Below are 27767 nucleotides of genomic sequence, written 5' to 3'. Positions count from 1 at the left end.
CTGTGACCCTTTTTCAAGAGATGAGGTAGTCAGGCTGGTTCAAGGCCCAGCAATCTTCTGGAACTTCTTCTCCCTGTGCTATCGTTTGTATGATGGCTGTCCTGGTTTCCATTCTCTTGAAAGTTGTTAATCTCCTCCTGTCGGTTTGATATCCTGCCGGTTTGATATCTTGTGGGTTTCTCTTTCAATAATAATAATAATAAAATTGAAAAAGGTAGTAAGGTTTTGCATGATATGATATTTGGAGCAGAAAGTTACCTATTCTTAATTCATTTACAATCCAGAAACGCCAGTTTTATTAGAAAATTGGAAAGGTGATTTCAATTTGAACATGTACGTAGGACATCTGAAATTTTTAGTTTTTTAGATTTTAGATTTTCAGTATTTGTCAAGATATTTTGCAAAATGGCCCGTCAGTAATCATTTTTTTTTTTCGAGAAATTATAGTTTTTGATGGAAGGTGACTCTCATCAAATTCAGCGATAGTGTAATTTCTAAAACATTTAACTTTTACGGTGTAAGGGAAATCTTATTACATTCAGTTGTGGTGTAATTTTGAGAAAATTTAATTGAAATTCTGATGTGCTTGATGTGTACAGCAGTGTGTGTGTGTGTGTGTGTGTGTGTGTGTGTGTGTGTGTGTGTATGTATATATATATATATATATATATATATATATATATATATATATATATATATATATATATATATATATATATATACACACACACACACACACACACATGCAAACCCTCCCATTATATTTCAACTAAACACACGAACTTTCTCAGCTGCTCCAAGCTGATAGGACCCAAATTCTTTTAACTGGCGGGCATGAGGAACTGGAAACTCGGAAAGCACAATCCTCTTTCCAATTAAAACTTTGGGACATCACCAAATTCGAAATATGAATTCGGTTTGGTTACTGGGTAAAAAGTGGCCGAGTTTCCCCTGACTGTCGTAAGGATGGAAATTTTATATAAAGTTGTATAAAATCGACCAAAAGCTTTTGGGTAAAGTGAATAATGGTAAAGAGTAGTGATAAATGGGGGTCTTTCATGTGGATGATATTCAGTGTTTAGTTTTCTGTAAAAGAAAACTATTGTGCCGGCTTTGTCTGTCCGTCCGCACTTTTTCTGTCCGCCCTCAGATCTTAAAAACTACTGAGGTTAGAGGGCTGCAAATTGGTATGTTGATCATCCATCCACCAATCATCAAACATACCAAATTGCAGCCCTCTAGCCTCAGTTGTTTTTATTTTATTTAGGTTAAAGTTAGCCATGATCGTGCGTCTGGCGACGCTATAGAACAGGCCACCACCGAGCCGTGGCTGAAAGTTTCATGAGCCGCGGCTCATACAGCATTCTACCGAGACCACCGAAAGATAGATATATTTTCGGTGGACTTGATTATACGCTGTACAGAAAACTCGATTGCGATGAAGAAACTTGGGCGCATATTTTACCTGTTATCTTATGACAAGAGAATTGCTATTATCTCTCAGTCTTTTCAGACTGAAGGAATAACTTCACACAACTCAGTCTAAAAATTATGGTAAACACAGGCTTAGCCTATTGATAATCAGCTGTATATTTGCAAGATAGAAAGATTAATAAAAATTAAATTCAAATATTCAATGATGAAATATGAAATATTTTTAAATAAATAAAGATTAAAGAAAATATGTAATGTTATTTCAGTTATAGACTGTGGCATTGCTGATTAATTTTTTTTTTTTTCAGTACATAAACATTAAAACAAATGTGTAATGCCATTAAGATTATAGACTGTCTGTGGTATTTTTTTAATAAACTAGTTTTTTTGTATCTAAAGATTTTAAAGAAATGTTTAATGCCAATTCAATAATAGAATTTTTGTGGCATTGTTGATGAGATATTACTGTTTATTTTGAATGTATACACATTAAGAAAGTGTGCAATGTCATTAAAATGAAGTAGACAGTTTATAAATTTTTCAATGAAATATTTAAGTTTTTTAAGACATAAGTATTAAAAAAATATTCAACGCCAATTCAATTATAGAGAGTACATTTTTAAAAATAAAATATTGTTGTTTTAAGACATAAACAGTAAAAAACATTAAAGAAAATCTTCAACGCAAATTCAGTTATAGACAGTGTCCATTTTTGATGAAATCCTGATGTTTTTTAAGACACAGACATTAAAAAAATGCTTAATACCATTTCAATTCCAGACCGACCGTCAGACGAATTAATATCTGTGAATATAGAAAAAACATAGATGAAATATTAATTTTTTTAAGACAGAATAAAAAAAATACGTAATACCATTTAAATTACAGACTGACCGTCACACGAATTAATATTTGTGAATATAGAAAAGACATGGATGAAATATTAATTTTTTTAAGATAAAAACAAAAAAAATACGTAATACCATTTCAATTACAGACTGACCGTGAAATATTATATTTTATTGAAAAAACATAGATGAAAATTAATTTTTTTAAGACGAAAAAAAAAAATACATAATACCATTTCAATTCCAGACCGACCGTCACACGAATTGATATCTGTGAATATAGAAAAAACGTAAATGAAATATTAATTTACGTTTTTCTATTCCCCAGATATTAATGAATAATGCCATGCGGGCTGACCTCCTTCCATATTTTTGTTTGTCTTAAAAAAATTAATATTTCTCTGTTTGTTTTCAGATATTATGTGAGCTGGGAAATGTTCCCTTTCGACCTTTTAATATTTATGTTTTTCTATATTCTAGATTTTTTAAGACAAAAACAAAAAAATACGCAACACCATTTCAATTCCAGACCGACCGTCACACGAATTGATATCTGTGAATATAGAAAAAACATAGATGAAATATTAATTTTTTTTAAGACAAAAACAAAAAAAATACGTAACACCATTTCAATTCCAGACTGACCGTCACACGAATTGATATCTGTGAATATAGAAAAAACATAGATGAAATATTAATTTTTTTTAAGACAAAAACAAAAAAAATACTCAATACCATTTCAGTTCCAGACCGACCGTCACACGAATTAATATCTGTGAATATTGAAAAAACATAGATGAAATATTAATTTTTTTTAAGACAAAAAAAAAATACATAATACCACTTCAATTCCAGACCGACCGTCACACGAATTGATATCTGTGAATATAGAAAAAACATAGATGAAATATTAATTTTTTTAAGACAAACAAAAACAAAAAAATACATAATACCATTTCAATTCCAGACCGACCGTCACACGAATTGATATCTGTGAATATAGAAAAAAACATACAACATTGCCCTGTGACTTCTCCCCTGCTAAGCATGAATAATGCCATGCGGGCTGACCTCCTTCCATACGATATGGCTCCTCCCATGAATATTCCTCTGTTTGTTTTCAATTATGTGAGCTGGGAAATGTTCCCCTTTTCGACCCTTAAGCATTATGCATTTCTACTTTCTTTATGCAAACGGGTTCGGGGAATTTTCATTTAGTTTGCGTCGAGCAAATATATATATAATATAATTGAGGAAACACGGCAGAGGTGGAGGACTCTATTCTTCTCTTTTATTCTTCTTCTTCTTCTTCCTCCTCCTCTCAGGTAAAGGACTCTCTTCTTCTTCTTCTTCTTCTTCTTCTGATTTCCAGTCCAAACCCCAATCTGGGTCGATGTTTTTAATAGACATCTAATTATTGTAGAACCTCTGCTTCTTCTTCTTCTTCTTCTTCTAAGGTAGAGCACTCTCTTCTTCTTCTTCTTCTTCTTCTTCTTCTTCTTCTTCTTCTTCTTCTTCTTCTTCTTTTCGGTCTAACCCCTAATCTAGGTCGACGTTTTTATTAAGAAGATGCTATGCATTCCTACCCTAAACAATTCTTGTATTTCAAAAATATTTATTTGCCTTTTTGTCTATTTATTTATTAACTTCCTCATTTGTTTTTGTCTGATAACTAATCTCTTTTTTCTCTATTTCCTATTACCGTCTGTTACTTCTGTTTTTTTTAAATGAACACCATCATATTATTTGGAAGCTTTAATTTCAAGTCAGTGGCCCCTTTGGTGGGCTTGTTCCTTATGTATAGGCTTCATCTTCTGAATAATAATAATAATAATAATAATAATAATAATAATAATAATAATAAATAATAATAATAATAATAATAATAATAATAATAATAATAATAATAATAATAATAATAATTCAACTTTTTCTGTCTTGAAGGCTCAGTTCATAATCGGTGTTAGCAGAGGTTTTAAAGACTAATGCCCCTCCTGGCTCCAGCTCCCCATATTTATCTGGGCATTTTTTGAGAGGCAAAAGTATGCCCATTGCAGAAAAAATAATGCTTTCCTTTCATCTCAGATATTAACACAAGTATCTAGACAGGCACCGAGTTGGACTGACTGTGCTTTGTGGATTATCACCATCGACGGATGGTCTCTTGTTTGTTAATTTTTCATAAGTTGTATTTCAACAGAGATCTTTCACATTCATAATTGATCCCTGATCCCCTTTCTTGTACCAGTATGCTGTAATTGTGCCTCGCTGTCGAACGTCTCAGTTCCATAGGTCCTTTATTCCTCACACCTTCTGTTACTCCTTTCTAGTGAACACCATCATATTCTTTTGAAGCTTGAATTTCAAGTCAGTGGCCCCTTTGGTGGGCTTGTTCCACATGAATAGGGTTCGTCTTCTGAATAATAATAATAATAATAATAATAATAATAATAATAATAATAATAATAATAATAATAATAATAATAATAATAATAATAATAATAATAATAAAATACTCATAGTAGCGTGAGTCTTCAAATGGAGAAACAAAACACAGTATTGTAAGTGTACATAAATTCAGAGATAGATCTGTACAGATAGCTTACGGGAATCTGTACAGATCTATCTTTTAATATATGTACATTTATAACTGTGGATTTGTTTCTCCAATAATAATAATAATAATAATAATAATAATAATAATAATAATAATAATAATAATAATAATAATAAAAATAATAATACGACTGTTCTTTGATATTCAGCTCTCATCTCTAAAGATAAAGAATTCGTTTAACTGAAATCATACCCATTATATAAAACTTTAAACCGGACGCCCTTCAGACATTCGCCCGAGGGGGACTGCCTTGCAAATGAGGAGATTATTTGCAGGAATTTTATCACTAACGACCTCAGTGCCCTCCTCCCAAAGAATGACATAAAGACTTGTAAAATACAATCTCCTGGTGATATTCACGGTAGTGGAAATGAGATTCTCTTGTCAGCTCAGAATGAAATTAAGCAAAAGGTCGTTGATTACTGTAGCAGAAATATTCTCGAGAGTAAGATTAAGGCTTGGAACAAAGGAACCTAGTCGTCAAGAAGTAAGATGTAATTGACCTAACTTAATGCTTCAGGGAGGAAGTCTTAGACTCCTTGCTTTAATTTACTTGTTCTTAATCCAGGGAAAGAGTGCTAGGAGGAGAATTACGTAAATTGTAAATAGTTTATTTTGAATTAAATTGATGAATTTGCACTCTAAGGGGATGGGACAGAATTAGATAAAGTGATAGTAATGTATTTTTTTGCATTGATAAACTCAGTGTAAAAAGTAACATGATTCTCAGAGATAATGGTGTTTACATTTACTTATTTTCTGTGTTTATCTTGATTTGGTAAACAGAAATAACAGTATTAATAATTTTTTCTTAAAAGATTCACTAAATATGAATAGGGGGAGTAAAACACGAGAAGAGAAAGAATCCTACTTTGTGGTTTTTCTTTGTAAACTATGAGCCCAAAGGAAGAAAATATTTACTGACAAATAGAAACGACAGTGTTTTTAAATCTTTATTGATTAAAGATAAAGCAAATATTAAAGATATGAAAGTAAAACACCACAAAAAAGAACCATACTTTGTGTGTTTTCTTTGTAAGCTAAGAAACCAAAAAAAGAAAATACAAAGAAACTAATGTTGACGATTTTTCTATATTTATCTTGGTTTGACAAAAAGAAATTATAGAAATAATATTTTCTTTTATTAAAGAGTTAGTAGATATGACAAGAAGTAAAAATTCAAGGACAAAAGAGCCCAGCTTTGTGTTTTTTCTCCGCAAACCAAAAGACCAACAGAATAAAATTGCAAAGAAACTCAAATTCTTCTGAATCTCCTTCATGAATTTCGTCTCTTTGTGAGTTCCCTCATTAATATGGGAACTTGAGATCCGACCATTGTCACGCTGCCTTAATTAAAACGGATTTGAGAAGGCTGTAATTCATAAGATAATAAGGGAAGACGAAGAACAGGGTTTAAGGATCATAAAATGAGATGGACCACCCTCATGAGAATTGTAGCTCGGGTCTCCATCAGACTTGTATGATACACGACTCGGGAGCTAGTTAAGGGGGGGGTGGTTGCCAGATGTTGCGAGAATATTTTTCTTTTACGGCACAAAATATTTTCCAGTCTGAAATGAATAGACGTTTTCCTGAAGCACAGTTTAATAATAACTGTGTAGCCTCAGGTTTAAATTGAAATTAAATTATGAAATGTGTACTACCATACCCAACCACGTCACTTCAGTGAAATTAAGAATAGATAAAGAAATGTGTGCATGTATATATAGAAATACATAGAATGCATTTATATACATATATATATATTTGTGTATGTATATATACATATACATATATATATAATATATATATATATATATATATATATATATATATATATATATATATATATATATATATATATATATATATATATATATATATATATATATATATATATATATCCATACACACACATGCATGCATGGGTGTATACTGTATATATATGTGTACCTGTGTATACACTTTCCAAGAAAACACCCAGCACATCGGTACACGAAAGCGAAACATAAAAATAGAGCGCGGAGCAAGGAAACACAATGACTGATTCATTTCCCTTCCTGGAAAAAGAACTGTGGATGAAGGTAGTCCTGGAAATGAATCGCCATGTATCACTCAGCCAGTGAAAAATGAATTCGAGAACTAAAAAAAAAAAAAAGGAATTCCTGAGCCATAACTCAGACTCTTCGTGTTTACAAGTGCCAGGTCCAAGCTACGGGATCGAGAAATTGGAGACTGAGATTTCATGATTTTTTTTTACTTTTTTTTATTTTCTTATACGGAGAAAGAGATGTAGACAGAATGAGAATATTGTTCCTTTGAGTGCTTATTTCATCTGAGAGAGAGAGAGAGAGAGAGAGAGAGAGAGAGAGAGAATATTACTGTTTTGAGTTATTGCATGAACATCGAGAGAGAGAGAGAGAGAGAGAGAGTTATTTGAGAGATTGCAGAGCAGAGATCATGAGAGAGAGAGAGAGAGAGAGAGAGAGAGAGAGAATGTTATTGTTTTGAGTTATTGCATGTACATTGAGAGAGAGAGAGAGAGAGAGAGAGAGAGAGAGAGAGAGAGAGAGAGAGAGAGAGAGAATGTTATTTGAGTTATTGCATGCACATCATGAGAGAGAGAGAGAGAGAGAGAGAGAGAGAGAGAGAGAGAGAGAGAGAGAGAGAGAGAGAGAGAGAGAGAGAGAGAATAAGATAGATATTGTTTTGAGTTCTTATTCCACCTATAGTGAGAGAGAGACAGAGAGAGTGTGTGTGTGTTTATTTATTCACTACACTAAACTCAAATCTAAAATGATCAGTAGTAAATGATTCATAAATATTTACTGTTAAAATATATTCTCCAATAAATTTATGATGGACACAAATAACTGCGTTGTATGAAAACGCAAATAAATGATACTTATATTAACTGAATGAAATCATTATACTTTAATGTCAAAATCAGAATCGTTATTCTATTAATTGATTACAGTTAAAATAAAACAAGTATAAAATGCGCCGAAGTTTCTTCGACGCAATCGAGCTTTCTGTACAGCCGCGACAGCGTATAATCAAGGCCACCGAAAATAGATCTATCTTTCTGTGGTCTCGGTATAATGTAGTATGAGCCGCGACCCATGAAGCTTTAACGACGGCCCGGTGGTGGCATATCCTAAATCGTTGCCAGAAGCACGATTATGGCTAACTTTAACCTTAAATAGAATAAAAACTGATGAGGCTAGAGGGCTGCAATGTGGTATGTCTGATGAATGGAGGGTGGATGACCAACACCAATTTGCAGCCCTCCAGCCTCAGTAGTTTTTAAGATCTGAGTGCGGACAGAATAAAATGCGGACGGACAGACAAAGCCGGCACAATAGTTTTCTTTTACAGAAAACTAAAACCTTTACAATTCATCGTCAAGATCTGCCTCGCCGTCACTATGCGCGACAAACTCTTTCGAAGGTCCGAAAGAAAGAGGGACTTTTGAGACGTCACTTCGTCGTGGGTTCCTTCCGAATCCATTAAGATTCCCCGTGCAATTTCCATTACCGGCAGTAGACTCGCGAAAGAAGGAAAGGAATATATCTTTTAGACGAGAGAGTTCTATAATATATATATATATATATATATATATATATATATATATATATATATATATATATATATATATATATATATATATATATATATATATATATATATATATATATATATATATATATATATATATATATATATATATATATATATATATATATATATATATACTCAACCCTCTGTTCCTGCTGTGGCTTCCCAAATACCTCGTCATTATCAGAAAATCACCCGGAATAACTCCATAACAATTTATCATCCCGCAATTATGGACTCCAATAAATGAAAGAGGCCTGTGTCCAATTATTAAGGTTATGCTTGTTTTATGGCTTCCAGTTCAAAGCCAGTAATTACGAGTCGTTTCAGAATTAAACAAAACGAAGTCGGTGTTTCAATGTTCCCGTCAGTGATGAAATTTTAGAATATCTAATCTTTCTTAAAATTTCAGGAGAAGAGTTTTGCTGTTATTAATAACTTATAATAATTTTGGAAGGGTTTTATGATTAGGTCAAATGAAGTCCCTTATTATTATTATTATTATTATTATTATTATTATTATTATTATTATTATTATTATTACTTTTTTAATAAAAATCCACATTGGGGATGATTATATAGTAAATATATTTCTTAGCATGTAAAATAATTGGGGATATTTTATTACACTGATTATTTTTATTCAGAAGGATTGTGAATTTCTTAGCATTATTATTATTATTATTATTATTATTATTATTATTATTATTATTATTATTATTATCCAGAAGATGAAACCTATTTATATGGAACAAACCCACCAAATGGACCATTGACTTGAAATTCATATTATTATTATTATTATTATTATTATTATTATTATTATTATTATTATTATTATTATTATTATTATTATTATTCAGAAGATGAACCCTATTCATATAGAACAAGCCCAACACAGGGTCCATTGACTTGAAATTCAAGCTTCCAAAGAATATGTTTCAATGTCAGAGATACTGAGGAAATTTTTTATCAGTAATTTAGCTTAGATGGAATTTGAGGAGGAAAGAGTTTTATTATTATGATTAACTAATGATTTTGAATAAAGTGATTAAATAGAATTAAGTCCATGTTTAAATCTTTCTGTCACTGAGGAAATTTGATTTTATGTCATCAGCTAATTTAAATTTGAGGACAGACTTTTACTATTATCAGTAAATTTAAGTTTGTTGTTTCACTGGAGTGATTATACAAACACTAAACTGGAAAAAAAAAACTCAAGTTTTTTTTTTTTTGAGTATATTAATTTTAAACTCAAAAAATTATATATCTAAATGTTACGTTTACTGATTAAATTTTTTTTCTTTCATATCCCATTCTGGAAAAAAAGACGAAACACACAATAATTCAGTCAAGAAAAACTCTCTGAGTTTCTCAGACTGTCCCACATTTTCTTTGGAGTTTTTTTCTTTCAAAGACAAGAAAAATCGCAAAGGATTTTTTTCTTCCACATTATTCATACAAGGAAAAGCGGAGGAGAAAACGTTGCTCTCTCTCTCTCTCTCTCTCTCTCTCTCTCTCTCTCTCTCTCTCTCTCTCAACATATCTCCCACCCTCTTCCCACTAGCTCCTTCTCTCTCTCTCTCTCTCTCTCTCTCTCTCTCTCTCTCTCTCTCTCTCTCTGTCCTTCACCCTCTTACCCACTACCCCTTCTCTCTCTCTCTCTCTCTCTCTCTCTCTCTGTCCTTCACCCTCTTACCCACTACCGCCCTCCCTCTCTCTCTCTCTCTCTCTCTCTCTCTCTCTCTCTCTCTCTCTCTCTCTCTCCTCTCTCCCACTTTATCTCCCCTTCACCCTCTTACCCACCACCCATTTCTCTCTCTCTCTCTCTCTCTCTCTCTCTCTCTCTCTCTCTCTCTCTCTCCTTTATCTCCCTTCACCCTCTTACCCCCACTCTCTCTCTCTCTCTCTCTCTCTCTCTCTCTCTCTCTCTCTCTCTCTCTCTCTCACTTTATCTCCCCTTCACCCTCTTACCCACCACCCCTCTCTCTCTCTCTCTCTCTCTCTCTCTCTCTCTCTCTCTCTCTCTCTCTCTCTCTCTACCCCACCACCCCTCTCTCTCTCTCTCTCTCTCTCTCTCTCTCTCTCTCTCTCTCTCTCTCTCTCTCTCTCTTCACCCACCCACCCCTCTCTCTCTCTCTCTCTCTCTCTCTCTCTCTCTCTCTCTCTCTCTCTCTCTCTCTCTCTCAGTCAGCTGGAGTGGAAACGTTCAAGAATCCTGGTATTATTAGAAGGGACTATATTTATGTCAGAATACATTTATTTTAGAATATCTAATTTCCGTCTGCAAAGCGGAGATAAAGGAAGGAACATATGCAGTTAATTCTGCGTAATTAAATGGAAACACTACCAAGCAATGAAGACTGCATCAAATTATTAACGAAGAGAAACAATACACGGACTTAGCTGGACGGATGTATTAAATCTAGGTAAAACGGATCAGTCCTCATTCACATTTCCAATTCGATAATGGAGTTATCTTTCTCGTTCAGTATTATATTCTACTTGTTCATTTATGATTTAATAAATGCAGCTATTATTATTATTATTATTATTATTATTATTATTATTATTATTATATTATCCGGTGGTTTTTTAACGAAATGGCAGTTTCAACAGCATTTATTTTTATATAGTAAATCAATTCGTCTTAATTGCTTTTCTTGCTGGAATGGTTGCAAGCAATTGACCGATATTCATTTCCGGTGGTTTAACGATGTGTAGGATATGAATAAGCAACTGATAAGACGAATTGAGCATTTACTATATAAAATAAATCCTGTTGAAACTAACATTTTGTTTAACAAAACCTGTATTAAAGAAGGTCTTTTTCTTTTTCCTATTATTATTATTATTATTATTATTATTATTATTATTATTATTATTATTTATTATTATTATTATTATTATTATTATTATTATTCAGAAGGTGAATCCTGTTTAGATGGAACAAGTCCAGAGGGCCAATGACTGGAAATTCAATCTTCCAAAGAATTTGGTGTTCATTTCGAAAAAAGTAACAGAAGGTAATACGAAATACAGAAAGAATAGAGCAGTTATTAAAAAGAAATTAATAAGCAAATGGATAAAAATGTAGATAAATTTATTAAAATACAAAGAGAATGTTTTAGGGCAGTAATGCGTTGCATATTCATTGGACTGCCGAGACTCCATGTTTACAAGTATCAACTCATTACTTTGCCTTAAGTAAACGGGTGAAGTACCCTGATTTCTCTATATAGTTACCGCATTGCGTTTCCGCTACGTCGTCAGAAAACGTTGATCTTGGAAACTTTTTACTTCAAAATAATATAACAATACGAGCAGGAACTCGTGCCAAGAGTCAGGAAACCAGTTGGAATTAAAAATCAGAACCCTGACGATACAGTTACCTGCCTTTCCTAATCTTTCGTTTTCATCATGATCATCATAATTCGATTTGCATGACTTGAATTCAAGGAATTATTGAACATTCTTTTGGTAGTTGCGGAAAATGCACATTAAATATCAAACGTGATAACGCTTCACAATAACCTTTTGACCTTAGATGAAAAGGGGAAATTGAGAGCTGGAAGTTGGGATAAATAAATAACCAGATTCAATGTTTGCTCTGCGAAGGAAATGGGAAATAAGAGATTCGAACGAAAAGTTATAAGTTGTAGGTTGCCTTTGTTCTTGATAAGCACTGAGGGATGAAGGAATGATGGGTTCCTGCAGACTCTTAATAAACATGTAAAAAAATGCGCCGAAGTTTCTTCGGCGCAGTCGAGTTTTCTGTTCAGCCTCTACAGCGTATAATCAAGGCCACTGAAAATAGATATATCTTTCGGTGGTCTCGGTATAATGCTGTATGAGCCGCTGCCCATGAAACTTTAACCACGGCTCGGTGGTGGCCTACCCTATATCGCTGCCAGAAGCATGATTATGGCTAAATTTAACCTTAAATCAAATAAAACCTACTGAGGTTAGAGGGCTGCAATTTGGTATGTTGGATGACTGGAGGGTGGATGATCGACATACCAATTTGCAGCCCTCTAGCCTCGGTAGTTTTTAAGATCTGAGGGCTTACAGAAAAAGTGCGGACGGACAGATAAAGCCGGCACAATAGTTTTCCTTTACAGAAAACTAAAAATAGAAAATGAGTCCTGAACACATACTGCCCTTAATCCTACCCTTAAAATCTATTGTTCTTAACACTCCTGCCCTTAGAATCCTATTGTCCTTAGCACATCCTGCCATTAGAATCCTATTGTCTTTAGCGCATACTGTCCTTGGAATACTACTGTCCTTAACACATCCTTCCATTAGGATCATATTCTCCTTGACACATCCTGCCCTTAGAATCCTACTGCCCTTAGGACATCCTGCCATTAGAAGTCCTATTGTCCTTCGCACACATCCTGCCCTTAATCCTGCCCATAGAATCCTATTGTCCTGAGCACATCCTGCCAGTAGAGTCATATTGTCCTTGACACATACTGTCCTTAGAATCCTAGTGTTCTTGACACATCCTGCCCTTAGGATCATATTATCCTTACACCTACTGCCCTTAGACTCCTGCTGCTTCTATCACATACTGCCCTTAATATCCTATTGTCTCAACACATCCTGCCATTAGAATCATATTGTCCTTGACACATCCTACCCTTAGAATCCTATTCTACCACATCCTACCCTTAGAATTCTGTTGTCCTTTAAACATCCTGCCCTGAGAAATCCTGTTGTCCTCAACAAATACTGCCCTTAGAATCCTACAAAACGTGGAATCCTATTTTCCAGGCCATCCTCACAATGAGATATGCTACGCATTTCTCATCTCCAGTGTCCTTGTAAACGCTATTGTTACCGCGGAACAGTTTTAGATGTGCATAGCAGACAAGGTTAATTAAAGGCAGGCTAGTAGCAACACGATTGTGGAGAGAGAGAGAGAGAGAGAGAGAGAGAGAGAGAGAGAGAGAGAGAGACAAACAGAGAGAGAGACAAAAAGACAAACAGAGAGGAAGGAGAGAGAGAAAGAGAGAGAGAGAGAGAAAAGAAATAAACAAAGAAAGGGAAAGAGAGAGGGAGAGAGAGAGAGAGAGAGAGAGAGAGAGAGAGAGAGAGAGAGAGAGAGAGAGAGAGAGAGAGAACGTAACTCGAACCGTATGCTCATTCATGATAGAAAGATAGATTCTGTATCAGCCTCTTAGCAACCGAATACCTGCAGAATAATTAGTGATTTTTGTATTCACCTGAGACCTCCTCCGGTACCTGACGAATGGCTGAGAATGTCTCTAATTGGATCTGTTGCAAATTGTTTACTCTGCAATGAGGATCACCCTCGGGGATGGAATTGGCTGAGAGAGAGAGAGAGAGAGAGAGAGAGAGAGAGAGAGAGAGAGAGAGAGAGAGAGAGAGAGAAGGGGATGGTGTTGAAGGAGAGAGAGAGAGAGAGAGAGAGAGAGAGAGAGAGAGAGAGAGAGAGAGAGAGAGAGAGAGAGAGAGGTTCTTCTAGATCCTGAGAGAGAGAGAGAGAGAGAGAGAGAGAGAGAGAGAGAGAGAGAGAGAGGGATGGAAGGAGAGAGAGAGAGAGAGATTGAGAGAGAGAGAGAGAGAGAGAGAGAGAGAGAGAAGGGTGGTAGGATGAAGGAGAAAGAAGAGAAGGAGCTGGTGAGAAGAAGGTGAAAGAGAGAGAGAGAGAGAGAGAGAGAGAGAGAGAGAGAGAGAGAGAGAGAGAGAGAGAGAGCAATGGAATCCCACTGGTTGTTTACGCGGCGATCTCTCGGCGTCTTCATTTGAGATGCAAGATCAAACACGGGCCATCGACCATAATGAAACTATTCTCCCTGTACCTGAGGCAATTGGGCCTCTTCGAGGTATTTCCTCTGTTGAAATATCTGAAATATTTGTCATTCTGTGTATGTGTTAATTTGCTCAACTGCTAAATTCTATATCTTGTCTAAAAAACTAATTCTTTTTTGAATTCCTCTGAGTTTTAGTTTTCTGTAAAAGAAAACTATTGTGCATTTTTCTCTGTCCGCCCACAGATCTTAGAAACTACTGAGGCTAGAGGGCTGCAAATTGGTATGTTTATCATCCACCCTCCAATCATCAAACGTACCAAATTGCAGCCCTCTAGCCTCAGTAATTTGTATTTTATTTAAGGTTAAACTTAGCCATACTCGTGCACCTGGCAGTGATATAAGCAAGGCCACCACCGGGCCGTGGTTAAAGTTTCGTGGGCTGCGGCTCATACAGTATTATGCCGAGACCACCGAAAGATAGATCTGTTTTCGATGGCCTTGATTATACGCTGTAACGGCTGTACAGAAAACTCGATTGCGCCGAAGAAACTTCGGCGAATTTTTTACGTGTTTTTGTGAATGTCTTGAATGTTCGAGAACATAGTTTAGAAATAAACAGTTCCCATCGGATTGTTCCGGAAGAGATAATGTTTTTTTGTTGAATCCTCTGCCAGGAAATGACTTAAATCTCAACCAGCTTCATTTTCTCTCAAAAATTTTGATATAATCGTAATAATTCTTGGCAAAATTACGTGACTCTTTATTGTAGAATGCATGATGAATCAGGCAGAATTCGTATTTCAGAATTCAAGAATAAATCAACAAACCTCTTGATATTAAGTCAAAATGAGTCATTTCCAAGGAAATGAGAATTTCTCTTCAGAGCCATTTATGAATATGTGGGATTATTAATGTTGCTTAATGTGTAGGTTTCTTTGCATTTTAATTTTATTCAGTATATTGTTAATGAGCTGTTCGTGTAAATAAAGGTACAGTGTTTGCATAGATTCAGAATTATTATGTTTTTGAGGATGAGATGTGCAGTTATATACTATTTTTTTGTGAATTTCTTTTTCGCTTTTATGTAGCACAAGCATATAGAGTTCATTATATTTTAGTTTATTGTAATATTAAGTAATTCGCTGAAGCAGTATATATATATATAGATATATATATATATATATATATATATATATATATATATATATATATATATATATATATATATATATATATATATATATATATATATATATATATATATATATATATATATATATATACATACATACATACATACATACATACATATGCATACATATGTATACACACATATATATATCATACGCATAGATACATACATGCATACATACACAAATCCCACATGTACATATACATATCCACACTCCTATAATCACCCATTCATATATATTAATACACTTCAGTAAACACTGGAAAAATTCGACCAGAGTATACAAAAAAAAAAAAATTCCCCCAAAAATCGCCAAGATTGACCATAAAATCACAGACCTTAAGATGACCTTGGTGAGACTTCGCAGCATTAACTACTCCGACGAAGCTGCTGCTGCTGCTGCTGTTGCTCTTGCTGCAACAGCAGCTGCAGCATTTGCTTAAGCTTAAAATTAAGCTCATAAACCGTTGCTCAAGCTGATTCCCCCAACCACTTCCCGGATTAGGTGGATGGAAGGGAGGCTGGTCGCTGAAGTCAGCTCGCTTCTGGAGGACTGAGTTGGGTGACTTGAAATGTCTCTTAAGTGTGATAATGTGGTGCTTCTTGCTGTGAAAGGATTGGATTTCTCTCTCTCTCTCTCTCTCTCTCTCTCTCTCTCTCTCTCTCTTGCTTTCCCACCACTCTCTCTTACTCTGTAGATTTATCTCTCACTCCTTTCCCACCTCTCTCTCTCTCTCTCTCTCTCTCTCTCTCTCTCTCTCTCTCTCTCTCTCTCTCTCTCTCCTCCTCCTCTCCTCCTCCTCCTCCTCCTCCTCCTCCTCCTCCTCCTCCTCCTCCTCCTCACCACCCTCTTTCTCTCTCTCTCTCCTCCTCACTACCCTCTTTTCTCTCTCTCTCTCTCCCCTCACTACCCTCTTTTCTCTCTCCTTCTCGCTCTCGATTTATCTCTCACTCGCTTTCCCACCTCTCTTTCTCTCTCTCTCGATTTATCTCTCACTCGCTTTCCCAGTTCTCTCTCTCTCTCTCTCTCTCTCTCTCTCTCTCTCTCTCTCTCTCTCTCTCTCTCTCTCTCTCTCTCTCTCTCTCTCTCCATACCATCTGAAGGCGAGGAGCACATCCCACCTCCAAATACCACAAATTGCAAAAAGTGTCTCTCGCCGTGAAAGGTTCGTTAGAGGTTGCTCGTCGTTGGAGATATTTCGTAAATGTTCTGAAAAGCATTCAGAAGTTTTTCTCTCACACCATTTTTATAATTATGCGATTTTTCATTTACGAACGCGGCGTGTTTTTATCGCTGCATTTTTTATGAGAATATCGCTTTCATTTTTATGAAAAGAAGTGAAGATTTCTCGACAAATCACGGAATATCAGAAGTGTGAGACGCGGTGTAATCAGCATCCGTGAAACATTTCAAGTGAAACCTGTTTCATTACGGTGGAGAATCTTAAAAGTGCCAATTCATTATCACGATTCGTTTGAAAAAGTATATACTGTTTAAGCACCTGTGTCTTTACTGGGTACGTTTTCGTGTCCCGTAAAACATTTATCTTTGATCCCTGTGATTTCCGAGTTGTATTATTTTTTTTTTTTTAGAGAGAGACTTCAAACGTTTTCTGCACCTAATCATCAACAGTCTTCTCACAAGCAAACAAGTAAAAAAAAAATGCGAAGATGTTTCTTCGGCTCAGTCGAGTTTTCTGTACAGCCGCTACAGAGTATAAGGCAAGGCCACCGAAAATAGATCTTTCTCGGTATAATGCTGTATGACCCGCTGCCCATGAAACTTCAACCACGGCGCGGTGGTGGCCTTTCCTACATCGTTGCCAGAAGCACGATTATGGCTAACTTTAATTTGAAATAAAATAAAAAAAAACTACTGAGGCTAGAGGGCTGCAATTTGGTATGTTTGATGATTGGAGGGTGGATGATTAGCATACCAGTTTGCAGCCCTGTAGCCTCAGTAGTTTTTAAGATCTGAGGACGGTCAGAAAAAGTGCGGACAGACAGAGAAAGCCATCGCATTAGTTTTCTTTTACAGAAAACTAAAACTAGTTTCTTATTTGCGCTCCATAAAGCATTTCAAACATTTTCCTTTTGACTTTCTGATTGCCAGGTATTATTCAATGGTGTTTTCTGCACCTAATTAAAAGCGATTTTTTTTCTCATTAGCAGAAAGCAGACTCAGATTACTTTTCATCCTGTGAATTCTTCAGTGAGTGAATGACTGAATATTTTTCCTTTTAAGATTTAATGAGTTTCCAATTGCTAAATTATTTTATTTTTAATATTTGCTGTTGCCTGTGACTTTTGTTGAGGATACTAATGCCTTTGTGGTTGTTGGTGTTTGATAACATTAATATTTTGGTAGGAAATTAATGTTTTTTTAATTTTGCCAGCTACAAATATGATTATTTTATCTTTGCAATAGATAAATAGACTAGGTTTTGCTTATAGTTTTTGCTATTACTCGTATATGATGTTGAGGATACCAATGTATTTTTTTTTTTTTGGGGCCTGGGACGGGGGTGGGGGGGGCCAATAACATCAGTAACTTGTCAGGAAATTCTTGTGTTTCCTTATTAAGCCACTTGAAAATATGATTGCTTTATGCTTACTTTGTTAGGAAATTCTTGTGTTTTCTTATTAAGAAACTTAAAAATATGATTGTTTTATATTTACAATAAATAAATAGCCAGTAGTTAATATATTACATATTACCCCTATCAATCTTTTTCTAAAGAACCACTGACCCAATTTCTTCCAAACCTACTCAACAGAATACAGCACTACAGCAGTTTTCCTAAAGAACCACTGGCCCCATTTCTCTCAAACCTACTCAACAGAATACAGCATACAGCATTTTTCCTAAAGAACCACTGACCCAATTTCTTCCATACCTACTCAACAGAATACAGCATACAGCATTTTTCCTAAAGAACCACTGACCCAATTTCTTCAAACCTACTCAACAGAATACAGCAAACAGCATTTTTCCTAAAGAACCACTGACCCAATTTCTTCCAAACCTACTCAACAGAATACAGCACCAGAACCAGCATTTTCTCCCAACATACTCAACAAGAACCACTGAACCCATTTCTCTCAAACCTCACCCCTCAACAGATATACAGCATTTTTCTTAAACACCACTGCAGTTTTTTCAAACTAAAGAACCACTGACCCAATTTCTTCCAAACCTGCTCAACAGAATACAGCATACAGCATTTTTCCTAAAGAACCACCATTTCTTCCAAACCTACTCAACAGAATACAACATTGCAGCATTTTTCCTAAAGAACCACTGGCCCCATTTCTTCCAAACCTACTCAACAGAATACAGCGTTACAGCATTTTTCCTCCGTAAATGACATTCAAATCACCATTAAACATCGTTTCCATTATCACTTCATTATAGCTCCTGCATTACCATGAGCTGCTGAAATTTTTTTGGATAAATATCTGGCCTGGTCCATTATGCAAATGACACACGACATAGGGCTGAGACTTGGGGATTACTGTCATCAATATTGCATTATGCAAATGATTTCATATATAAATATATGTGTGGACAATGTATTTAGGCCTGGTCTCTAAATATATAAATATATGTGTGGCTCTCTTTATATATTGCTTATTTTTATGTATTTAGATTGTAATATTTTCGTTGTGTGTCTGTATATATATATATATATATTATTAGTTATATATATATATGTGTGTATATATATATATATATATATATATATATTATATATATATATATATATATATATATATATATATATATATATATATATATATATATATATATATATATATATATATAGGTATAGATAATATATATATATATATATATATATATATATATATATATATATATATATATATATATATATATATATCTATATATATATTATATATATACATAAATATACACATATTCATATAAATATTCTCATTTTCATTAGCAAAGCTGAACGAATATCCTAAAAGTTCAGGAGACAAAGCTGAAGAAATCTAAAACTTGAAAACCCTTTACTTGCAAGCCCCAACAATCATCGGACAAGACAGTGCTTAAATATAATACCTAACCCCAACCACATTGTCTCGATACATCATCAAGGAGCCATTACCCCTGAAATTGTTGCCAGCAAAGGACATTGCGATTCCCATAAAAAGAAAAGAACGACTGTTTCGTTGACAGTACACACTGCCATAAAAAGTTCGATTGATAAGAGGAGACAGTCAATATTGATAGGAATTAATGCAAGATGAGCCGGTTCGATGAATAAAGAATGGATAAGAGAGTGGTTTAGATACGTGATCGGGAAAGGAAGAACTGAAACAGTATGTCTTGGGGTTATGTGTCCACCACAGGTAGGCGCTAGTCGAAAGGAGGACAGTCACATTCTGCATTGTTTTTTATGTAATGTATCAAAGTTGTGGTTTTTCTCATGCAAGAGTTTTTTTTCCTTAAAGAATTTATTTTTTTATCGTTTTAGCATTCTGATATACTCACAGAATTTTTTCACATGATGTACCTTGTCAATAGCAGACTCATCAAAAATCAATGCATTTTTATATCATTCTCTGAAAAAAATTTTAAAAACTGCATTGTTTTCTATACAATGAGTTCAGTTTGTATTTTTGCTAATTCGAGAGTTTTTTCTTCTTATAATACTTATTCTTTCGTCATTTTAGCACGTAGGTAAATGACAAGTCCATCAGAAAATCACTGTTTTTAGTTTTCTGAAAAAGAAACATCTTAAAAACTACAGAGGCTAGAGGGCTGCAAATTGGTATGTTGATCATCCACCCTCCAATCATCAAACACACCAAATTGCAGGCCTCTAGCCTCAGTAGTTTATATTTTATTTAAGGTTAAAGTTAGCCATAATCGTGCGTCTGGCATCGATATAACCAGGCCACCACTGCGGCGTAGGTAAAGTTTCATGGCCAGCGGCTCATACAGCATTACACCGAGACCACCGAAAGATAGATCTGTTTTCGGTGGCCTTGATTATACAATGTATAGAAAACTCGATTGCGGCGAAGTAACTTCGGCGCAGGTTTTATTTCAAAAGATAGATCTATTTTCGGTGGTTTTATACGATAACGATTCTCCGGCGCATTTTTCACTTGTTTTATATAACTCTCTCGCGAAATTCCTTTTCAGTTTTATTGTCCCTCAGATTAGTTTCCAAGAGATTGTTCTGTGTAGTCAAGTACTTGGCCCCTCATACAAATGCATACAGCTTTTTCTATCTGTTTATTCTTACTATGATTATCTTTCTGTTCCTTAATCTTTATCCTGATGTTATTCGCATGCATTTTCTTTTCTTTCTGTAATAATATACATCCATTACAAATCAGGAAAGCCTTTCTCTTCCTCTCTCTCTCTCTGTCTCTCTATCAATAGCATCTCTTTCCGTGCATGTCATTTGTTTTTTTCAGATAAATGAGGGAAAAAGGGAAAGTGAATAAATAGAAAAAGGACGAATAGTGAACAGTGAAGACCACAAACAATGGAAAATTAAAGTTTTATCCAAAAGTAAAACAGTAATTAACGTTCATGTTATATTGTCTGTGTAAATAATATCAACAACTCTTTCTTCAAGTGCCACTTCTTTCTTGGATAAAATGGAAAAAGGAGAAAGAGAGAAGAATAGAGAATGACGAACAGTGAACACCAGAGAAAAGAAAAATAAGTTCTCAAAAGTGAAACAGTAATTAATGTTCCTGTTAAAATCTGTGGAAATAATATAAAAAAAGCTCTTTCTTCGCGTGCCAATTGTTTCTTGAATAAAAGGGAAAACGAGAAAGTAAGAAAGTATATAAAAAGGACGAATGGGTAACTTATGAAGACAAAAAAAAGAAAATTAAATTTCTTCTTTAAAGTAATAAAAGTAAAACAGTAATTGATCTCCATGTTAAAACGTCTGTGGAAAAAATATCAACTCTAATTGAAAACACTTTAATACAAAACCGTTTCCCGACGAACGTGATATCTGAGAGTGAAGAAGACATCAAACTAAAAAAAAAAAAAGTTTGTCAAGAGAAAAGAAGAAGAAAAAAAACATTCGTGGGTACTAATAGCAAATGCTATTGAATGTCCCAATCGAATGTGCTCAACAAAACAGGTGATCGAACATCAAAAGAGAAACATTTTCCATTCGCCCCAAAAAGGGGAGATACAAAGGAGGGGAATTAGAGCGTATGGATAAAGGAAGACTGGATAAAGGAAGACTGGAGAGAAGGGGTCAAACGAACAGAATAAGCGAATGAAATAACTAGCGAGAGGGTGGAAAGGAGCTGAAATATAAAGGAGAGATTTGCTGGGTACCGCTTTCATTCGGCCGAATAATTGGCCCTAATTTATTTGACTTGGAAGAGGAAATTAATGACCAGAAGGGTGCATCTACCCACCCAGATTCGTCAGGTGAATTCGGCTGGTTATTTGCAGGGCCGGAAGAGTGGCGGAATCGAAATTATATATATATATATATATATATATATATATATATATATATATATATATATATATATATATATATACATAAGAAATGTATTAACATTTTAGCTTTATATATATATATATGTGTATATATATATATATATATATATATATATATATATATATATATATATATATATATATATATATATATATATATATACATACATCTTTATATAAAGCTAAAATGTGTTAATATATTTCTTATTAAGACATATTAGTGTCACTGATTAATTGATAAATAAAAAAAATAACACCAAGTAAACATGACATCAGATCATAACATGACAAAAACATGACAAAAAACACAAACAGCAAAATGCATTCCTTATCAAAAACTAACACTGGCTCCAAACTCCACCAGCCCCAGTACATAACCCACATAACGCCCAAATGGCACGGACACCAATGAATAAGAGATTCCGTTACATTCGAAATCGGGTCAGACCAAGAACCGTGAAGATTCTCTTGACATTTAAATTGCAGGAGACATATCCTCCCCCTGAGGAACGCCAGGGACCAGGATTTGTCCTAATTCCGCCTTGGGAAACATTTATGAACAAGGCGGATTTGCAACGGTCCGCCTTCTCTCATGCGCTCTCTCGAGAAAGTTGGTGCGGTGGGATTTTCTGACAGTTTGTGTGTGGTTTTTGTGTTTGTGTCTTTCTTATTCGAGGTTCTGTAGTGTTTGTTTGTATGTTTGGTTGTTTTTCTTGATTTGTCTTTCGTTTTTCGATTTGAATAGATATTTATTTTGCAATGAGGTGGTCATTGTTATGCATATTGAGCTGTGATTATGAATATTTTGATAAAGTCATGGATATTATTATACAAACACGGCTACTATATATATATATATATATATATATATATATATATATATATATATATATATATATATATATATATATATATATATATATATATATATATATATATGCATTTATATATGTTGAAGTTACTTATCGTGAGAGCCCTTTGGAAAAGAAAATAATTATTAATTGGTACGAATAATATAGTCCATAAAATCCATAACGCAAATGAATATTCATAAAAACTGGAATATTAATTTCTGTACCAGAAGGAAGAAGTCGATGCTGTGGGATTTATATAACTTTTATTAATATTAACATTTAGATAAAACATTTTTATGGGTCATTATTCTTTTCATTGGCATTTTATGAAATAGTTTTCTCTCAAATGATCTTTTGTCCAGAAGGAAATTACACCAGTATCGTCGGAACTGTCAAGATAAATCTTTATAATTGTCTTTTTGTAAAGCAGTTTATGAATATTATCTTCCGCGAGTGATGATTACAGAATATTATAAATGATTGTAGCAGAGAAGAATGAGTTTGCATAATATATGACTCAAGTTTGGTGAATATGAAAATTTTTATTGGGGTAGTTTCAGTAATTTATGAATGCTATTTTCAGATTACATTATAGGAGCTTTTAGAGATAGGTGTATGCTCCCAAACGATATTCTCTAAAGAATATATATATATATATATATATATATATATATATATATATATATATATAAATATCTATATATATATAAATATCTATATATATAATATATATATGTATATATATATAATATATATATATATATATATATATATATATATTTATATATATATATATATATATATATAATATATATAATATAGAGAGAGAGAGAAAGAGGAATAACCATGCAATTCATTATACAATACATTTGAATAACAAATAAAATATAATAAACAAAATACACAAAAAGAGAGAGAGAGAGAGAGAGAGAGAGAGAGAGAGAGAGAGAGAGAGAGAGAGAGAGAGAGAGGAATAACCATGCAATTCATTATACAACTACATTTGAATAAAAAATAAAATTGTAATAAACAAAACATAACACACTAACATGGAGAGAGAGAGAGAGAGAGAGAGAGAGAGAGAGAGAGAGAGAGAGAGAGAGAGAGAGAGAGAGAGAGGAATAACCATGCAATTCATTATACAACTACATTTGAATAACAAATAAAATCGTAATAAACAAAACACAACACACAAAAATGGAGAGAGAGAGAGAGAGAGAGAGAGAGAGAGAGAGAGAGAGAGAGCCACTGCATTCATACATCCTTTAAAATCATCCCTCCATCCGTGAAAACGAACTTGACGGAAGAAATAAACTAAATCATTTTGTTTTCGACCAAATTCTGAAGCTCCCAGTTGGGGCGCTTCCGGGCCACCGACCCCACTTTCCGACGAAAAACGTCGAATTGGAAAGTCACAATTAGGGTTTCTCTCTTTGATTAGGGTCTGTGGTGGGGAGTCACAGCAGAGGGGGAAGAGATTAGGCGAGGAATAGGGGAGAGATGACGTTCAACAATGTCAACAAAATAATGATTGGGGATTGAATACAGGGAATAAAGGTGACTTTTATTTGCATTGTTTGACCACTGCGTTGAGTCTGGGGTTCTGGAATAGATGTAATTGTGTAGAGTGTGCATTGACTGCCTCGTATATACATACATTCATACATAAAGGAAGGTTCTCTTAATTCTTGAATTATACATACATACATACATACATACATACATACATAAAGGAAGGTTGTCTTAAATCTTGAACTCTACATACATACGTACATACATAAATTCATACATAAAGGAAGCTTGTCTTAATTCTTGAACTCTTCATACATACATACATACATACATACATACATACATACATACATACATACATACATACACAAAGGAAAGTTTGTCAGGATATAAAATGTCATTGTTTAACGAAAACTTCCAGCGTTAAATTCTGTTTTTTTTTTTTTCGAGTAAAAAATCAGTAACTCTTAATGAGAATCCCCATTATTTTATACAGTAAAGGGATGGGAAAATTTTTAATTGTGTTATTTCAATCAGAACAGAGAGAGAGAGAGAGAGAGAGAGAGAGAGAGAGAGAGAGAGAGAAGGACAGAGAGAGAGACATACATATATTTGACTGGATTATGCGAAAACTAAAATAATAATTCAGGAAAAGTTCTGTGGTTCAAAAGATCCCACATTCTCTCTCTCTCTCTCTCTCTCTCTCTCTCTCTCTCTCTCTCTCTCTCTCTCTCTCTCTCTCTCTCTCTCTGACTGTCCAGTTTTCAGTCACCATCACCTATCCAGTATCAGAGACAAATCCATCAGGTAATTTTATTTCAGAATATTCAACCCTTCCAGTCAGTGTTAAATTTTCAAGCATTTCCAAAATAGTTGAAATTTCATTATATCATTAAGAACAAACCGTTCAGGTCAGTCCTACAAGATTCAAGAGTATTAATAATATTAACACAATGATCTGGTTAAAATATTTTTTTGGCAATAATTATAATTCTCTCTCTCTCTCTCTCTCTCTCTCTCTCTCTCTCTCTCTCTCTCTCTCTCTCTCTCTCTCTCTCTCTCTCTCTGTGAACAATAATGATCTATACATAGATAGCTACCTTATTTGTCATGTGCTTAGAGTATGTCACCTCTTACTAGACCAGCTCTCTCTCTCTCTCTCTCTCTCTCTCTCTCTCTCTCTCTCTCTCTCTCTCTTCTCTCTCTCTCTCTTCAACACCACGAACTGCATAGCTTTTGACAAGTCCAAGTTTTTACAAGAAAAAGATTTCGACCTGAAAGGGCATATCCCTTTTTTTTTCTCTCCTTCCAGTGCCAACGGTGGTATTGAAAAGGTTATTGGCAGCTAAGACGAGGCCTCGTGACCTTATGGATTATCGAAGATGCAGGAACTGATAGGGAAACCTGTCTTTGGAGGAGAAGCTGAAAGGAAAATGATTTTTCATCGAGCGGAACGCAAAGGGAAATTCGCATCAGAATTTGTTTCGAATCGTACGCCTTGCTGGGAGATATAAAATGTAAGTTTGAATTGTGACTTTGGAAATTATTTTCTTGTAGGCGATGTCTGAGGAGTTATTGTTGGTTTGAGCCATTTGCATGTCAGTTCATTTAATAATTTTTTTACAGATTTTCCTCTTTTTTTGTAAATTAATGCAGACTAATTTTCAAAATAGGACTGAACAATCTTCAAGAGTGTCAAAACATTATTATTATTCTAATCAGAAAAATATATATCATAGTAATAAAAACTATTATCAAATACCAAGCTCTCTCTCTCTCTCTCTCTCTCTCTCTCTCTCTCTCTCTCTCTCTCTCTCTCTCTCTCTCTCTCTCTCTCTCTCTCTCTCTCTCATATTTATTGTTTGAATTTAGAAAAATATGTACTCTGCTAATATAAAAAAACTTTTATTAAATACCAAGCTCTCTCTCTCTCTCTCTCTCTCTCTCTCTCTCTCTCTCTCTCTCTCTCTCTCTCTCTCTCTCTCTCTCTCCACACACACACACAAACACACTTTTTCACAAAATAGCATTGCATTACAATAACAAACTTTGCAGTATACTGCATACCCACTTGAAAAATAGGCCTTCTTATTTATAAAATTACTGAAAAAATGTTTCAGCAAAATCTATATTCAGTCATAAAAAAATACTCGAATAATTTTTTTTAAGAATATATAATGATCTTTTAGTTTTCTGTAAAAGAAAACTATTGTGCCAGCTTTGTCTGTCCGTCCGCACTTCTTTCTATCCGCACTTTTTCTGTCCGCACTCAGATCTTAAAGGCTACTGAGGCTAGAGGGCTGCAAATTGGTATGTTGATCATCCACCTTCCAGTCATCAAACATACTGAATTGCAGCCACCTAGCCTAAGTTGTTTTTATTTTATTTAAAGTTAAAGTTACCCATAATCGTGCATCTGGCAACGATATAGGACAAGCCACCACCACCGGGCGGTGGTTCAAGTTTCATGGGCCACGACTAATTCAGCATTATACCGAGACCACCGAAAGATAGATCCATCTTCGGTGGCTTTAATTACACGCTGTAGCGGCTGTACAGAAAACTCGATGGCTCCGAAGAAACTTCGGCGCATTTTTTACTTAGTTTTTATCGTTATTAAAGTTAGAAAATATCGATAGATATAATCTAGGATGCCAGAAAGTATAGTTTATCAGCAGTCAATTACCAGAACGGATGGATTATGGATATGATCCGGACGACAGAGAATCATGGTCTATTACCAGGAAACAGTTTTAATATGACATTTGCTAATCTCGAGGCCCATTACAGTCGGGGAATGTTGCATGAGGCATTTGTGTTGGGGTAATGATGATGGTTTTAGCGTTTTCAAAGGAGATTAGGGATATAATTGAAAAGAGACTTGAGTTTTAGTAAAATGAATCTCTCTCTCTCTCTCTCTCTCTCTCTCTCTCTCTCTCTCTCTCTCTCTCTCTCTCTCTCTCTCTCTCTCTCTCTCTCATCCAAATTGAGAGAAGTCTTATCGGTGAAATAGATTCACATTATTTCATTTGAACAAACGCTGCATTTCCCCTCTCTCTCTCTCTCTCTCTCTCTCTCTCTCTCTCTCTCTCTCTCTCTCTCTCTCTCTCTCTCTCTCTCATATCCTAACTGAGAGGAGTCTGGTCAGTAAAACAGATTCACATTATTTCCTTTGAACTAGCGTTGCATTTCTCTCTCTCTCTCTCTCTCTCTCTCTCTCTCTCTCTCTCTCTCTCTCTCTCTCTCCGGAATAATTGATAGACTAGAAAAGTTTAAAGGAAATTTCAATGATAAATCAAAGTAAAAAGAAATAATGACATTTATTATTATTTAACTTTTATTAAAAGTAATATTTTGGTTGATATCTGTGAACCAAATGTCAACAAAATTAGATT

At 34.5% G+C, this 27767-nt stretch overlaps 1 long non-coding RNA gene across 1 annotated transcript in view; it reads left to right on the top strand.

Moving 5' to 3' along the window:
- LOC136834527 (uncharacterized) overlaps positions 1-25988 on the top strand; it is a 220387-nt gene extending 194399 nt beyond the window's left edge. The window contains exon 5 of the long non-coding RNA XR_010851841.1: positions 25685-25988. This is a non-coding gene — a long non-coding RNA (uncharacterized lncRNA). The remainder of the gene's footprint in view (positions 1-25684) is intronic.
- The last annotated feature ends 1779 nt before the right edge of the window (positions 25989-27767 follow it).

This window comes from Macrobrachium rosenbergii, chromosome 54 (assembly GCF_040412425.1).
Source record: "Macrobrachium rosenbergii isolate ZJJX-2024 chromosome 54, ASM4041242v1, whole genome shotgun sequence".
In the NCBI taxonomy this organism is placed as follows: Eukaryota; Metazoa; Arthropoda; class Malacostraca; order Decapoda; family Palaemonidae; genus Macrobrachium; species Macrobrachium rosenbergii.
The sequence above is the reverse complement of the archived record's forward strand: the minus strand, read 5'-3'. Positions and strand labels throughout refer to the sequence as shown.